The following is a 16,626-nucleotide window of genomic DNA, read 5'->3' on the forward strand; positions in this document are numbered from 1 at the left end:
TGGACACTCAAAGCACTTTAGATTGATGGGGGGGGGGGGGGTGTGCCACTTCCATCCCCCATCAACATGTGGCATCCACCTGGATGAAGAGATAGCAGCTATTCTTGTGCTGGTGATGAAGGGATGAGAGCGACAGTTAGGGGGCCAGAATGGACAGGAGGGGCATAAGCTGTGAGCCGCCTGGCGACATCAAGGAATTTAATCGGCCTGACGTTCAGCATGGAAAAAAATCAATCTGAACGTGACAGACCCTCGGTGACCACTCGAAAGAACAGAAAGCGCTTGTTTGAATGTGTAGTCAGGTGCCACCAGGAAGCCTCCGGAATGTTTTATTTACAGATGTGGTCCGCTCGATCTTCATGTCACCTCCTTAGCAGTTTGATTGGCCCCAGAAAAACGAGCCAAAGACGTAGATTTTTTTTTTTCCAAGAATACGAAAATTCCATTACGCGTAACAGAAACTTCGAGATTCCACGTCGTCAGCCTGATTTAGAGCAGAGGAGGCCCGTCGAGGGTCTGCTGCTGTGCCAGTCCTTTGGGTGACACACAGCCTGATGTCACATTCTTGGCCCACTTTTCTTTTGTTGCTGGCACATGAGCGTGTGACCCGCCCCTCGTGTGATTGTGGACCACCACGGTGCCAGGCTTAGGGACTTCCCCCATCTCCCCCAATGCAGACAGTCGCCACTTTGGGGGGCTGACGTCGGTCTTGTCTTTCTACGTGATCGAATTCATTTTGCTTTTTTTGCCCCACTAAAGGCAGACGTTCAACTTCATCTAAGACCGGCCGAGCTGCAGCCGAGTCACTTATGTGCGGAGCTAAACCAGGCCAAGTGTGTTAAGTAAATAAAAATAAACGTAACGAGCGGGAGAAGAATCACAGATGAAGAAACGGGAAAAGGGGGGGCAAACCTAACAACACCCCCAAGAAGCTCAGGGACAAAAGGCTTCGCTCTTTTATTTTATTTTTTTTGTTAATTTATGTTTGTACCCACAGATCGGGTAACAAAAGAAAACCTTTTTATCGTGTAGACCACACCCCTAAAAGCTACACCTCTAGCAGCAGGGCACCAATGACGGCTCTCAAAAGGGAAGGACCTAAAATGAGATGTTAGAAAATCCCAAAGGAATTGAGTGAAATCTCCTCATTTGCATGCTGGTGTGTTTTGGGTTGAAGACTCCGCCCACTCCTGAATATTAATGAGTTACTTCAGAGTGGCAAAAACGCACAAAAATGTTCACAGTTGTGTGCAGTTTGTTATTTCAGCCACTAGATGGCAGCAGAGTACCATCCTGAGAGTTGTGGGGGCTTAACACTGTTAGGCAGATCATTACACGGCCCCCCCCAGTGGACTCGGGAATAACTGGATTTACACAGAACTCTGATCGGTGTTAACACTAAGGAGGTTAAATGTTACCTATAGATAAAGGGGATCTACCTGCAAAAAATAAATAAATAAAATAAATATTTGACTTGCATTATTTATTCCACCAAACATGAATACCTTTAGAAAAAGTAAGCCCACCCTTGGCTGTAATTGCCCCCTTCAGGTTGACTTTTGTTTCCTGCTCCTCCTTGCAGAATTCTTTCCGATGTTTGTGGGGGTCCTGCATGCACAAACTCTGACCACCAAGCAGACACCACACTCTTTGACTTGGCCATTCCAAAACCTTCCATGTCTGTCTTTTCAGCCAATTCCCTGCTGGATGTACTGGCACGTTTAGGCTCTTTGTGATGCTGGGTGGTCCACGTTTGGCTGAGCTTCACTTTTCTGATAGGTGGTCTCGCACACACTGAAGTCTCTGAGGAGATGGAAGGAAAAGACGCAAAGCCACAGGGAGAAGATGGAGACAGCGGACGAGCTTGGGGTCCGGCGCTCCGGCTGTGGGAGTCAGCAGGGCTAATGGTGGAGCCGTGTAGAGAGACGTTGACTTTGAGCCCTCTGCTCGGCAAACTTTTGAGTTTAGAGACCCCCAAACTTGCTGAAAGACCTTCCTGAATGCACGTGCTGCATGTCCACACGGAACGACTGAAAACAAATAAAAGGTGCAGTGACGCTCAGCCGGCCAATGCTGTCCCTTTTTCTTTTGTAACTTTTCCCTCTTTTCTGTTGTGGTGGGACCCCCATTGCAGGCAGTTGTGGGTGACAGGGTCTCAGGAGGGGTACACAATGGCGGGGACAACAGCCAGCCATACCACATAGAAGGGGCAGAGTTGGCATGTCTAGTGTTGGGACCCCGAGATGGACGCCACATGCTGAGAATACTCGGCTGCTATGCCCGCGGGGCCCTCACAAAGCCTGCGGACCCCTTCAGCACCTGCACACTTCACTGTGTTGTAAACAGAGACGTTTGCCATTTCAAGAAGCCGTTGTGGCAAAGTGAAGATGTGTGGACAGAGCAGGGGGGCAAATTCATTCAGAACCCAAAAGTGAAATCTCTCCTTTGTAGCAGAATGCGGACCCTTCATTCAGTACTTTGTGGGAGCCTCAATTCTAGCTTTGAGCCATCTTGGGGGGTCTCTGTGAGCTTTGCACACCTGGCAGTTGATCCCATTCTTCCTGGCCTGATGGGACTGGCAGTGTCGGTGAGCCGCCATCTTCAGGTCTCTCCACACACGGCCTAGGGGGCTGTGGCCGGCCCACCCACCTGGAGACTCGTCCCAAAGCCCACCCCATCGTGGTCTTGGCTCTATGCTTCAGGTCTTTGTGGTACTGAAAGGTGACCCGTTGCTGCAATCCAGGGTCGGCTTACCAGCATCATAGACCCCCCCAGGCAAAGTAGTGCGCTGGGGTCCCTGTTCTGATAGCAAAGCAGAAACATAGACATGAGAATCATTGTGGACACCCCCCCCGACATTAAGATGGCCCTGACCTCCAGTCTGATTCTGTGTGCACGATGGGGCAGGTCCCCCCACCCGGACCCCTCTGGATCCTTCTCTCTGTCTCCCTGTTCCTGCCACTGCCACCACCCTGCTTGGTGGTCTGGCCTTGGAGTTCCGTTTTCGTCTCATCAGACCCCAGAGCGAGTTTCTCCTCGACATCTCCAAGTCCTTTAAGTCCAACCATGAAGAGCTGAGTGATGGAGTGCAGCTGAGGTGGTCCTCGTCCCCCCAGGTGCGTTCCCCGATCTTGGCAGAGGACTTCTGGTGCTCTGATTGAGTGACCATTGGCTTCTTGGTCACTCACTTTGGCCAGTTGGCCAACTTCTCGTATGAGTCCTGGTGGTTCCAAACCGAGCTCCGAGGGACACTCAAAGCTCTAGCAACAGTGTGACCTCCTCTACCCCTCACCACAGTCTGTCACTGAGATCCACGGAGTCTTCCTCACTGACTGGCACTGTGATGGGTGGTCCTTCTACTAGACGCAGGTCCAGGTCTGCCTTTCTAAAGGATGTCCATTTGCCACAGGGGGTGGGTGTTTGAGCTCCAGTCAAGTTCTAGAAACATCTCAAATGGATGCTTTAGTATCCATTCACTTGAGCCGCTTATCACGTGTCCCTGTGTGTCCCTGCCAGGTCAACATAAAACAAAACAAAACAAACGGCCGTTAATCGGCGGTGTGAAGGCGACGGTCGTGCGGCCCTTACGGTCCATTCATTTGGTTTCGGAAGTACAGGGTGGCACACGAAAAACCGAACCGTCTCTACGACCGGCTGGCTCGAGCCGTTATACAGGCGGGTGCCGTCGCGATCGCCGAGCCTCGTTGTCACGATGGGGTCAGCAGCCCCTAATTGTCCAATTAGTAAGGAAACTGTGAGCCATTGAGTACAGACGTGCATGAAGGAGATCCGGAAGATGGAGGATTGGAGCAGTGGAGGAGTCGGTGTCTAGCAGGAAACACGGGACATTTTCACTCAGAGGTTTCCTGGCGTAAACCTCCCAGCAAAGAGCAGCATTCACGAGTTGGTGAAGACGACGATGACGATGACCGGGTCAGTAGCAAATCGGGCCGCGTCCACTCATAGACCTGCAGTCGCCCTAGGAACTCAACGCGTAAATTGGCACAACAAGCGAATGTTTTGCGCAGGTCTTGTCAACGTCAGATGAAGCCGTACAGAACGACTTGAAGGACGACGACAAGGGAAAAAAAAAACGGCCATTTTATTAAATTGGATTCTGTGTAGGGCGGCACGGTGGCACAGTGGGTATCGCTGCTGCCTCACAGTAAGGAGACCCGGGGTTCGCTTCCTGGGTCCTCCATGCGTGGACTTTGCATGTTCTCCCCGTGTCTGCGTGGGTTTTCTCCCACAGTCCAAAGACATGCAGGTGAGGTGTGTTGGCGATCCTGAATCGTGTGTGTGCCCTGTGGTGGGCTGGCACCCTGCCTTGCACCCTGTGTTGGCTGGGATTGGCTCCAGCAGACCCCTTCCCCGTGACCCTGTAGTTAGGATAATGGATGGATGGATTTCATGTATGGGCTAAGGTGGTACGTCGACGTTGGCGTCAGAGGCGGTTCGTTTTTTTTTTTTCCGTGTGCCACCCCCGGGTATAAGTCATTAACACAATACAATCTTTGCAATTGGCACTGTTATTTTATTAGTACGAGTATACTGAAACAATAAACTTGTACTGGTATACAGACAATTTTTTTTTTTTTTTTCAAAACAAATTTGTTCCAACTCTGAATCAAATATTGTTTTATTATTCATAATAATGAAATAATTTCTAACTAGAAAACCTGCAAGCACCATCAAAGAAAGGGACCATAAAATCCAATAAACAGACTTGAAGTGTATCCTACAAATAGACACACCACGATTAGAAAATAGAATTTGAGTTCTTCCATCTTTTTTTTTTTTTTTTTTATATTTGTTTTTTATAAAAGCTAGTGCAAGTACAATATGTTACACTGGAATTACAGAGAATATGCACGCAAATGGAAAAAAAAACAAAAGAAAACAAAGAAAAACAAAAAAAGTTTTCCTTTTACACAATAAAAGCTCTTAACTATGTCTGTACGCACTTAAAATAATTTCTCCTCTCTATCAGTAAGGTGCAAAACACTATCCCCCCCCCCCGCCCCCCCCCCATTCCCAGACCCCCTTGCTACTGGCCCATCTTGCCATATTAACCCTTCGTCTTTATCTTTATTAGCCACCAAACAAACCAACGATTCAAAACGCAGCCTCCAGTTCTGTCCTGATGGAAGACTAAATTCGATAGAAACCCGGGGCTGCCGTCATCTTTATCACTTTTTATTGTTCCAATAACCCCCCCCCCCCACACTTTAAAACAACACAATGGCTACAAGTGTTAAAACTTAAGATCAGAAAGCAAAACATTGAAGAACTAAAAACACAAGAGTTCACGGGAAAGAAGCGTTACATGGTTTGGGTTGGGCAGAAATGACCTGCTGCTATCTATGGTCAGTCAACGTCTCCACACCACATGGCACAAACAGCTCACAGGTCACTAGAACAACAGTCTCATTTGTGCTCACCCTGAGGGTTTCTGCTGAAAGAGTTTGAAGGATGAAGACGTCGAGATGGAGAAACAAAAAACAACGCGTCTGCTCGAACGTTCGACTTTCGAAAGGCCGTGTGAACCCAACGCATGAGCTGCAAGATCATCTCGTCTCGAGCCGAGGTCTAACCAAACCGGCCAACGCGGCTTCACAATTTTTTCTATGGGGAAAGATTTACGCTTTAACGTTACACACAGTTGACCAAAAGGTAGGGTTAGCCTGCAACCAAACGGTACTTCTCTAAAAAATCGGGACCTACATTCACATTGGGAATGGGCTCGTGTGAGTTTCAGAGGGGGTTTGAACCAAACCTTAGATCTGCACACGTTTGAAGGGTCGGCCAAATATCTGTCATTTATAGAACACCTTTCATCCATCTATCTATTATGTAGTGCCTTTCCTTTCCCTTTCTCATAAAGATGATCGACTAAAGAGTCATTGAAAGCAATCCAAGGCTTAACCTTCATGTTGACCAACCACAATGGCTTAGCTTAACCCTACGCTCTTAGTTGATGTCGACTTTCGAGCTCAAGGATCTTCAAACTTTCTCATTGGGGCCAAAACTCAACATTTAGGTTTATGAAGATGTTCAAAGTCAGTATGAGTTAATAAACTAAACCAGAGGCACACCTACTTTCTGCTGTTCTGATTTGATTGGGTTTTTGTTTTTGTATTTTACATCCACGACTTTGAGTTTTGTCAATTATGACAGAGAAATACTTAGGATACATCTTCATTTCTACATGTTCATTTAAAAATGGTGTTATTCAACAAAAATGATCTCACATTGAAAGTATCTCCACTCACACTAAAACTATCTCCGCCCACCCTAGCAGTATCTCCACCCATACTAGAAGTATCTCCGCCCACACTAGAAGTATCTCCGCCCACCCTAAAATATCCCCACCCAGACTAGAAGTATCTCCGCCCACCCTAAAATATCTCCGCCCACCCTAAAAGTATCTCCGCCCAGACTAGAAGTATCTCCGCCCACACTACAAGTATCTCCGCCCACCCTAAAATATCTCCACCCACCCTAAAAGTATCTCCGCCCACCCTAAAAATATCTCCACCCACCCTAAAAATATCTCCGCCCGCCCTAAATGTATCTCCGCCCACACTAAGAAGATCTCCAACCACACTAAAAGTATCTCCGCCCACACTGAAAGTATTTCTGCCCACCCTAGAAGTATCCCTGCCCAGATTAGAAGTATCTCTGCCCACACTAGAAGTATCTCCGCCCACCCTAAAAGTATCTCCGCCCACACTAAAAAGATCTCCACCCACACTAAAAAGATCTCCACCCACACTAAAAGTATCTTCCACCCACCCCAAAAGTATCTCCGCCCACACTAATCTGACTGAGAAGCGCACATGACACACCTACACTGGGTAGAGAAATCCCTGAAGTGACGGTACCCCATCTGGTGAAGGGATTTATTGCAAAACTGCGGTGACTGAAAAGCTGCACACCATTTTGGGGCAGGTACGCAGCAATTTGCATTTAGATGCACACAGGTAAGCAACACAATGAGCGAGGATCCAATCAGTGAAGGGCCACATAATAAGCACAAACAAATCAGTACTCAATCTGCATTTTCAAAACTCAGCATGGGGGAAAATCGATCCTTTTTATTACCCAAAAACAACAACCCTAATCTGCAGCAGTCAAACCCTAAACCTTAGATTAAGGTCAACACACTGGGTATGTTTAACATTAAACTCAATATTTACGTCCATGTAGATGGTCAATTTCTAGGGTGCTCTCAAAAACGTTGAGTTAGGCCCAAGGAGACAGTTGATCTTTGGTTCATCCAAAAGCTCACGACGAGACCACATCATAAAATTGTAGATGAACTCTAAACCCTAGATGTTGGTCAACACATTTGTTGAGACTCGCGTAAAGTTAATCCTCAAAGTTCGTCAGTTTGGAAAAATTTGCAATTAGGCCCATCCTTGAATCCTCCTAAAACTCAACGTTTGGGTTCAGACAGAGAATCCTAAAGCCTACATTAAGGTCAACATGCATATTTGATTCTTTTACAAATTTAAACGCATCCATCGAGATGATCACTTGGTAGGTAAGCCCAAAATTCTAGACTCCGGTGTCATCCCAAAGCTCATGCCATAGTTCACACAGAGCACAGACGTTAAATTCCCATTGTGTGTGTAATACTAAAGTCGGATTTAAACAAAGTATTCAGACTTTACTGTATGTGCACATAGGGCAGGCGGGAGACCCTCAAAACGAGGTGATTTAGGCAGAAGGAGGCAGTCCATCTTTGGAACATCGTGGATTCATCCAGAGACCAAATCACAGCCCGAGCTTTATGTTCACATACAGTACACAATGTAAGATGTACAGTTCAAATTACAGTCAAGACACACTTAGACAAAAAAAAATAAAAACATTGAAAAGACGCACAATCCTAGATCTCTGTTAGGTTCTTGTAACCCCAGAGGTCAGTACTGGTGGGTTGATGGTGTTCAACTGAGGTTATCTAGTTTTCCAAGAAATAATTTGAGGTTAACACCCTTTTATTGCTAGGGTCAGGTCAAAATGACCCCATGCAAGTGTATTTACTTATTATTATGTCGGTTGTTTCCTGATGCCTATCATTTTTAGAAAATAAAAAATATACATCAACTTCCGCATTCGTAACAAACAAATACACAAGTAGCACATTTTCACTAAGTCACCTGCTTTCGTTAAAAAGGGATACATCTGATATCTTGAGGAAGAAGGTATCTGACGTAAGAGCACAGGCAAGAGAAAACAAAAAGAAGTGTAACATCGAGGAAACGGCGAGTGCGTTCAAGCGACTGCGAAACGAGTCGCCCGGCAAACGACCGAAGTCGGTCAGAGGAGACCCGGCGGCGTCCGAGTTCACTTGTTTCTTTTGTCGTTTCACTGCCTAGGTGTACAGTTTGCGACTCTTGGCATGGACAGCATTGAACACGAGAGTCGGCCCCTTCTCGTGGTGGAGAGGTTCGAGTGCCCCGGTGACCCTGGGAGCCGTGTTGTCCGGAGCAGAAGCTCCTGCTGGGGCCTCCCAAGACAAATTGGTCCCAGGTGAGGGGGTCAGACAAAATAATACACACCCATAAATTGAAAGAGGGTACCCCGCTCAGTTATGGGGGGGGGGGGGGCGATACCTAGTCGATGTTTTTTTTTTCCCCAACCCGTTTTCCTACAATAGACTTTAGTATGACTGAGATTTCAGAAAAGTACACCCTCGGGTACCTGCTTAAACGAGATTTTGAGCGAGGTGTGAAATTCGCTGCTTCTAAACACAAATCCCACGCCGTTACCAAAATACTGACACTCACACCAACATTCAAAGTTCAGATTTTCATCCTGTGCATTAAAAACAATACCTGTAACTCCTCAAAGTGATTGCGTTTAAATATTTCATAAGCCTCTCACGATTAAAAAAGACAAAAAAAAAAAAATTCCCTATTAGGTTATAGTGCTACAAAAGAAAATAAAACAAACAAAAAGGATCTTTTCAGTAAGATAACACATTTGAAGCGAGGTCTACTGGAGAATTTAAAACAAAAGGACGTTTAGCCCAGGAGTAGAGGTGCCCAAACTCTTTGTATTCCCTGACCATCCCCTTGCGGATCGTCGTATCAACGGTTAGGAAATTCGGACCCCTTGCCCTTTGGGATGTGCTACGCCAGCCATAGACCTGCGCCATGTGATACTGCTCTCTAAAGTGCTTGTTTCAGTGAAGAGGTGATCGAACTTCTCCATCGAGCTCGTACGTCCAGGCCTGCCCCGGCCACCGGCCGTCCTAAGTCAATCCTCTTTCTGAAATGTTTCATTTCCCAGAGAAAAAAAAGCCGCGCCCTCTACGACTAAACAACTGGGCGACGACTCTTTTAAAGGGATTCAAAGTGCATATTACAGAGAAATTCATTCCGCTCAACGAAAGTTTCAATGTGCATTTTAAAAGTGGTCCCCACTTACTGAGGTGCTATTATTATTACTATTATTAGCTTTAAAAATAAAGAAAAAAGATGAATGACAGACACGATAACTGCAGAGACTGTAGACTGGTAATTTCGGTTCACGACAGCGACAAAGACAGAGTTTGGCATGGGTTGGTTTCCTAAGCCGGCACTACAATGTGCGTGTGCGTAGAAAGGGGAAGAACTGATCAAAGAAAAGAAACGAGCCTCCTGCCGAAAACGATGTCAACAAAACCTGAAAACCAGGGGCTGAGCACCTCTGCTCGTGGGCGATAAAAGTGCTGTTTCTGGTCACGTCGGTGTACCACACACACACACACACACATACTCAAAAACCCATCCCTGAGTAAGAGCTAATGAGAGGTCTCTAAAAAGGTTTTAGAAAGGGGGAAAAAAATAATCAGAAAAGGGGATATTGTCACGTGTTGTGGCCCCTATAAAACAAAGAGATGTACGCGGAGAAATCGGCAACAGAGCGCAGACAAACCTAAGTTCTCCGTGGATGTGTCCCGACTCAAAAAAGGTACACAAAAGAAAATTTAAAAAGTGCAAAACTCAAGCCAGCAACTTTCAACTTGTTTCATATTCTTGTCCAAGCATCCGGAGCTGAATTGTGAGCGTTTGGAGCCGCGGGTTTCGTTACGTAATCAAGTCGCATCAATTACTTGAGGTGTACGTGTGCGACTTTACTTAAATACGTGCACACACACACACACACACACTGCATAAAGAGGCACGTGTCAATTGTCAAAGGGGAGCACAACCTGTGCAACGAATTTTAAAGTGAAACAAAAAACGTACAATCCAATAAGGCCGGAGAAATTCACTAAGAAAGAACTTTTAAATGGATTTTAAATTACGGGGGCGGGAGAACTGTTAAATGGGATAGAAAAATGAAAGAAAAAACACCAGTTTATGGGGAAAATTTAATAATAGGGTAGCAGTTTGCAATCATTGTAAATACAATGAAAAACAGCCGTTCAAGGGGAAAATAAATGATGTAGTGACAAATTGGGTAGAATCTAATCCTAAATCTAAACGAAACGAGGAAAAATGAACAGCATGGTGACCAATTGGGTTGAACATAATTATTGTAAATAAAATGAAAAATATCGATATAATATTTGCAAAATATTGCAAATGAAATGAAAGATACTGGTTTAAGAAAAATGAACAGGACAGTGACCAATTGGGTAGAATGTATAGTATCATTTAAAAGAAGGACAGAGAAAATGACGATAATTTGAGTAGAGTCGAATTGCTGCAAATAAAATGGAAAACATCGATTTAATGGAAAAATACAGAAAATTGGGACATATTGGGTAGAATCTGCTTCTTGTCAATAAAAAGAATAAAAGGAAAAAATAAAGAAAATGACAACAAATTGGATAAATTCTAGTTATTGTAAATCAAATGAAGGACATTGAATTAATTGAAAAATAGAGAAAATGGTGGCTACTGGGGGTAAATTCTAATTAATTAATTACAAGGATTCATTTTAAGTCATTTCAAATAAAATTAAAAATATCTATTCACGGGAAAATAAACAGTACTCTGACAAACTGTATAGAATTTAATCCTTGTAAATGAAATGAAAAATACCAATTTAAGGGGTAAAACAAATTTAAGAAAATGTAAACCAATTGGGTAGATTCTAATTCTTGTCAAGTAAAGGGAAAAATAAAGAAAATGCCAACAACTTGCGCGGACTGGACCCACACGTACCGAGCCTCGCTTCTCCTCAACTGTTCATTTCACGTCTTTTCATTTTAAATTTGTCAATGCGCCTGTCGATTTCCCTTTTCAGAATATTCAGATTAAGACAACTGCCAGTAAGTCTGAATCCCTGAAAGCAGAGCCAACATCGGCTGTCGGTTATTACCGTCATTTTCCTCGCTAGCTCTTGCTATTCTTTCGCTTTATAAAAAAATAAATAAGTAACTATAGGGTTGGATTAGAATACCCTGAGCAGAAGGTGTGGAAGTACAAACAGCTATACTTGAACAATCACAACGTGTTGTCATCAAGTAAACTGTAGACACAATTTCAAAATTCGCACTACGGCGGCTTAGATGGCTGTAATGTGATGTCAGCTTTAGAGGGGGTTTAATATTTGGAAATATTAGGGAAAACAATTTGATTTTATCGAATACGGAAAAGTAAACTGGAAACCATCGACTGCTACAGGAGATAACGTGGGTCAGTGAGGTTAAATGAGCAGACCCATCTGAAGTCGTGTTGTTGGCATAATTCAGTGCTCCTTGCGGAGAGGTTTCTTCATATTTTTCGATTTCCCAAACATCAACTGGGCCTCAATATCAGACGCAAAGTGGACCATTTGTTTCTTGTCATAACTGGAGTGACTATGCTCTGTAAAATTTGATGATAAATATTATATATAGATTTAATATACGTATACTTACACACACACACACACACACACACACACACACACACACACACACACACACACACACACACACACACAGAGGTATCCCTAGGTAGTGAGTATTCTTACTGTAATCGCTGTGTAATTATCTACAGAACTGATTTGTTTTTATGCATCCTTACAATTCACTTAGGTGTGTAGTTGAAGTTAACAGCACGATTTAGGACTATAGTACAATGGAATGGAACAACAATTTACAATGTGCATTTAATCGTATTAAAGCATTCAAACAAGCTGGAGGACACGGGCCAGTCAGAAGTGACGACTGCACTCTACGACGCCCAATCGGTACGCCCCTACAGTCCTTGTACTGAATGTTTCGACTCACGTATCGTACTCACGGTGCTGAATGGCCGCAAACCTTCCCCGCTGTCCTCTCGTGGTTGTTTCGGTAAAGAATTAAGATCAAGACAAACACGTCAGCAGTGTTAGAGTGGGCTGTCATCAGTAGCCACTGCAAAATATTGAAAAGGGTGCTCAATAATGCACAGCCATGGCAGTCAGCAGTCTTGATGGGAAGTTCATCACTAAAATTCCGTCTCATCCAGCCGACCGTCTAGATATCTGTCGAATCGCCAGAGAATGCAGGTCTGTCATAAAGTACGTGATTACATCTCCCTGAATGACACTACTGAACCTGAATAAAAGGAGTCGGCACACACAATTTATCCACTTGGAGGATTTGTTTCTACCAAGACGCCTGCAGATTATATACCCAGTGGCCAAGGGACAAGCCCCGGATAAAGAAGACAAAAGTATTGCACAAAACTGACCAGGGATCAGGCTACTTTGAGGAGAAATTCTGACCCGGTCTCCGAGCTGCACAGGCAGTGCACGTCAGCCAACGACTACAAACATTTCAGACAAACGCGCTTACGACTGACTGAGAATGTGAACGTACGGTCATTTATTCAAGGCAAAAGAAGATCAGGAACTCCAGGAGACGTGGCAGCGAGTTATCTAACAAGTAACAGTGGAGTAAGCAAAGTCCTCACACATGGTGTTTTTCATACGAATAACACAGAATTGATATTTTATCTTATTTTAAATGCCGAGTCTTGGTAATCAAATGACAGAACTCTTATCATTTCATTTGCCCAAACAAATGTTCCTGAATCCTTTAGTCCTTCCATACTAGAATTGACCACACAGGATCGATTACTCAGTTTCTGGTACGAACAAAACTGCGATTGTAACCAAAAGATGTTGATCGCCAGCTTTTGATCATATATTTTACATTCTTGTTTTACATAAAATAACAATAGTTTTAGTATTACAAATGTAATTAATGTAGTGTTTTGCAGGCAAAAATACGAATTTCAGACGGAGTGGCAAAAATATCCGGAAGGGAATTGCTCAGGAAGGTTTTACACCAAGAAAACAGAAAATACTTTTGAGGAATTTGTTTTGAGGAATAGGAGGCAGAATAGACGACCCTGCTGCCCTATATTTCTGTCTGGGCCGTAATCACCGAAACATTTTGGGGTTACAGGATTTTTATCGTATAGCTTTGCTCGGGAGGCTACAGTGGTTTTTGGTATTCGAGATGAAGGGAATTTCCTATTATGGTTGCTTATCTACTGCATATACTTTTGCTCTTTTAAAAACATTTTGACCCAAGAAATGTTTCATCGATATTTTTTTTTTTGATTCTGTACATGTAAAGACAAAGATATTAAAATACATTTACAAAAAAAAAAAAAAAAACTCTTTCTACATAATAGTAAATCCCATCCCAGGCTACGTAACCCATTGTGCATACTCCACATTATTGTGAGTGTAAGGAACGAGGTATTTCATTTTTAAGCTCCACCCCTCCTGGGTAAAATATTCCGAAGCCAGAAATCGCAATTTAGGATTTCCAGGCGCAAACCAGACGAGCCCCTTGTTCCCTTCCTGCGTTCACTAAAGCATCACCTTCTTTTACATAATCATTTATTGAACTCAAAAATTTCGAAAATGAATCTTGAGTTACTTGTAGTCTTTGCCAAATGCAAGCATATAACAAGTGGCTATGATTACAGTCGTGTCCGTTTTGTGATGTTTGTGATGCCTACACCGGGAGGGGGGGGAAACAGCGGCGAGCCTGAGAAATCACTGAAATGGTCGTCAATCTGCTCTGACGGATACATCACTGGACAAAAAGGCACACGGGCTCAGGAGGATCATTCATTCCGCAAAATAAAAACAAGTCACTTCCTCACAGGAAACAATAAGAAAACGGCTAAAGGAGAGATATGTTGTGATCGGAGGTGTGAACTGCATAAATACATGATAAAGGATCAAAACCGAAGAGATGACCATCCAAAAAGTGGAGAAGGTTCAGTTTAGGCCTGACTGGGAGTATTGAGGTGCCCAACAAGCAAAAACATTGGGTGAGATACGGGCGCCGGGCGACTGATGGTGCAATGCGAGCCGTATTATAATCACTGTCCACAAGGACAACGGAAACAGTGTTACTTCATTCAGTGTTCATCAGGATTTTATTTGCTTATAAATCATTTTCTATTTTGTAAATTTTGTGACTCGGATGTTCCAGATATGAAAAGCAAATGAATCTGCTTTAGAATCCCGCTAGGAAAAGAAAAGAAACCTCGGCTCACGACTGGAAGAGAGACGGTGGAACGAGAGTGCGGGAGTGTGAGCGACTGAGTGAGGCTGAGGGGCGAAAGGAGGGGAGACTCAATGGGAAAAAAAAATATCGGGAAGTACACCGGGGAAATGTCTGCTCCCTCGAGAAGTGAAATGGCCACCAATGTGTTCAACGGAATAAATATCGGGGAAATATATGGGGGAAAAATACATCTGGAAAATACACCGGGGAGATGTCTGCTCCATGAAGTGAAATGGCCACCAATGTGTTAAAGAGAAATTTTAATGGTTAATATATCGAGGAGGTGTGTGTTATGTTAAGAGGAATAGCCACCCATGGATTAAAGAGAAGATCCATTGGGAATTATACTGGGGAGCTGTTCGCTGCGTTCAGTGAAATGGCCTCCAAATGTATTAAAGAGAAATTTTATTGGTAAATACACTGGCGAGATGTTTGCTCTGTTAAATGGGATTGCCACCCATGTATGAAAATAGACCCTATATTAAGAAATAAATTGGGGTGGCGTTTGTTACATTAAGTAGAATAGCCACCATGTATTAAATAAAAATATATTAAGGAAATGTTTATTATATTAAGTGGAATAGCCGCCAACATATTAAATAGAAAAGATACTAGAAAATATACCAGGGAGATGTTTGCTCTTTTAAGTGGAATTGCCATCAATTTGTTAAAGGGAAAATATATTAGGAAATACACCGGGAAGATGTGTTAAGAGGTATAGCCACCCATGGATTAAAGAGAAATTTTATTGCTAAATAGATTGGCGAGATGTCTGCTCTCTTAAATGAAGTTGCCATCAATGTGTTAAAATGAAAATACTTTGGGGAGAATACACTGAAAATACACCAGGGAGATGTTTGTTCTGTTAAGTGAAATGGCCACCCACTTATTGAAGAGAAATTTTAGTGTTAAATAGATTGGCGAGATGTTTGCTCTGTTAAATGGGATTGCCAACCATGTACGAAAATCGACAATATACTAAGAAATAAATTGGGGTGTACCAGGTATTAAATAAAATAAATAAAAATATATTAAGGAAATGTTTATTATATTAAGTGGAGTAGCTTCCAACATATTAAATAGGAAACATATTAGCAAATATACCAGGGAGATGTGTGGTATGTTAAGAGGAATAGCCACCCCTGGATTAAAGAGAAGATCCATTGTGAAGTACACTGGCGAGATGTTTGCTCCGTTTGTTTTGATCCCTTTATCACCGTTTTGCAGCTGTTGAGCGTGTGCGTTAAACACAAGTGGAGATGGACACGACTCGAACGCTCAGGGCCTTCATCGTTATCGCATACGGCCCAGCAGTGGTGATCAGTTCCACGGTTTTTAGCATTTGCGGCCGATTTAAATTTGATTAAGAAAGCGTAACCGAGTTGTTTTTCAAGGAGAAGCCACATTGAACACAGAGAGATGTTCGGTTTGGGTGTTTAAAGGCGGGTATTTCTATGTTTCCGCCGTTATGGAGGACATCAGAGCGGGTCGTGGAGGTCACTGCACTCGTAGGATGTCCTACTGAGAAAACCATAAATGGGAATGAAGTGCACCTAAGCGTGTGTGTGCGTGTGTGTCAGACCCCATCGACTACTACGGCGGACTAGACAGTCGAGGGTTACGTGCGCCGCTCTTTTGTGAAGGACTAACAAAAAAAAAAAAAAGAAAAGACGGTTAGTGAAGTGGAGCAACTGGAAGTCTGAAGAGCTGTCCGTCTGCACGCCCTGTGAAGATACTAAACACAAAAGAACGACTTATTCAGAATCATGAAAAGCAATCCCATATCATCCCTGAAAGAACACATTTCTGTTATGAGAATAATAATAATAATAATAAACTTGTGATTCAGCTTGATCACTCATTTTTTATCATGTACAAAAAACAAAAAAACAAAAAATCAAAATCTACAAATTGTGGCCGGGATTTTGAAGACAAGAGAAACGAGATGGAAAGAAGTCGGGAAAACAAACCAGCGTCACGGAACAGAAAGGACCTAAAAGTGTAGGCAGGTCTGTTGAGCGGCTGCTACATTTCAAAGACATTGCTTCAGCCTCCACCATCTCCTGCTGAAGAGCAACGTTACTGATTCTGCAGATGTGCAAATTGCAAAATTACCTAAAATT

The 16,626-nt window shown here is 43.5% G+C and overlaps 2 protein-coding genes across 3 annotated transcripts in view; one reads left to right on the forward strand and one right to left on the reverse strand.

The window, feature by feature from the left end:
- Window positions 1–1,104, forward strand: part of LOC114663711 (GMP reductase 1) — a 16,844-nt gene extending 15,740 nt beyond the window's left edge. For both annotated transcript variants that reach the window (XM_051935511.1, XM_028817630.2), the window contains one exon: window positions 1–1,104. This exon is cut by the window's left edge and continues 721 nt beyond it. The gene's annotated coding sequence lies outside the window, so the exon portion shown is untranslated.
- The window catches only part of tbc1d31 (TBC1 domain family, member 31), a 1,102,325-nt gene that overhangs the window by 781,564 nt on the left and 304,135 nt on the right, over window positions 1–16,626 (reverse strand). The gene's annotated exons all lie outside the window — the stretch shown is intronic.

The sequence above is a fragment of the Erpetoichthys calabaricus genome, chromosome 13, assembly GCF_900747795.2.
Source record: "Erpetoichthys calabaricus chromosome 13, fErpCal1.3, whole genome shotgun sequence".
NCBI lineage: Eukaryota > Metazoa > Chordata > Cladistia > Polypteriformes > Polypteridae > Erpetoichthys > Erpetoichthys calabaricus.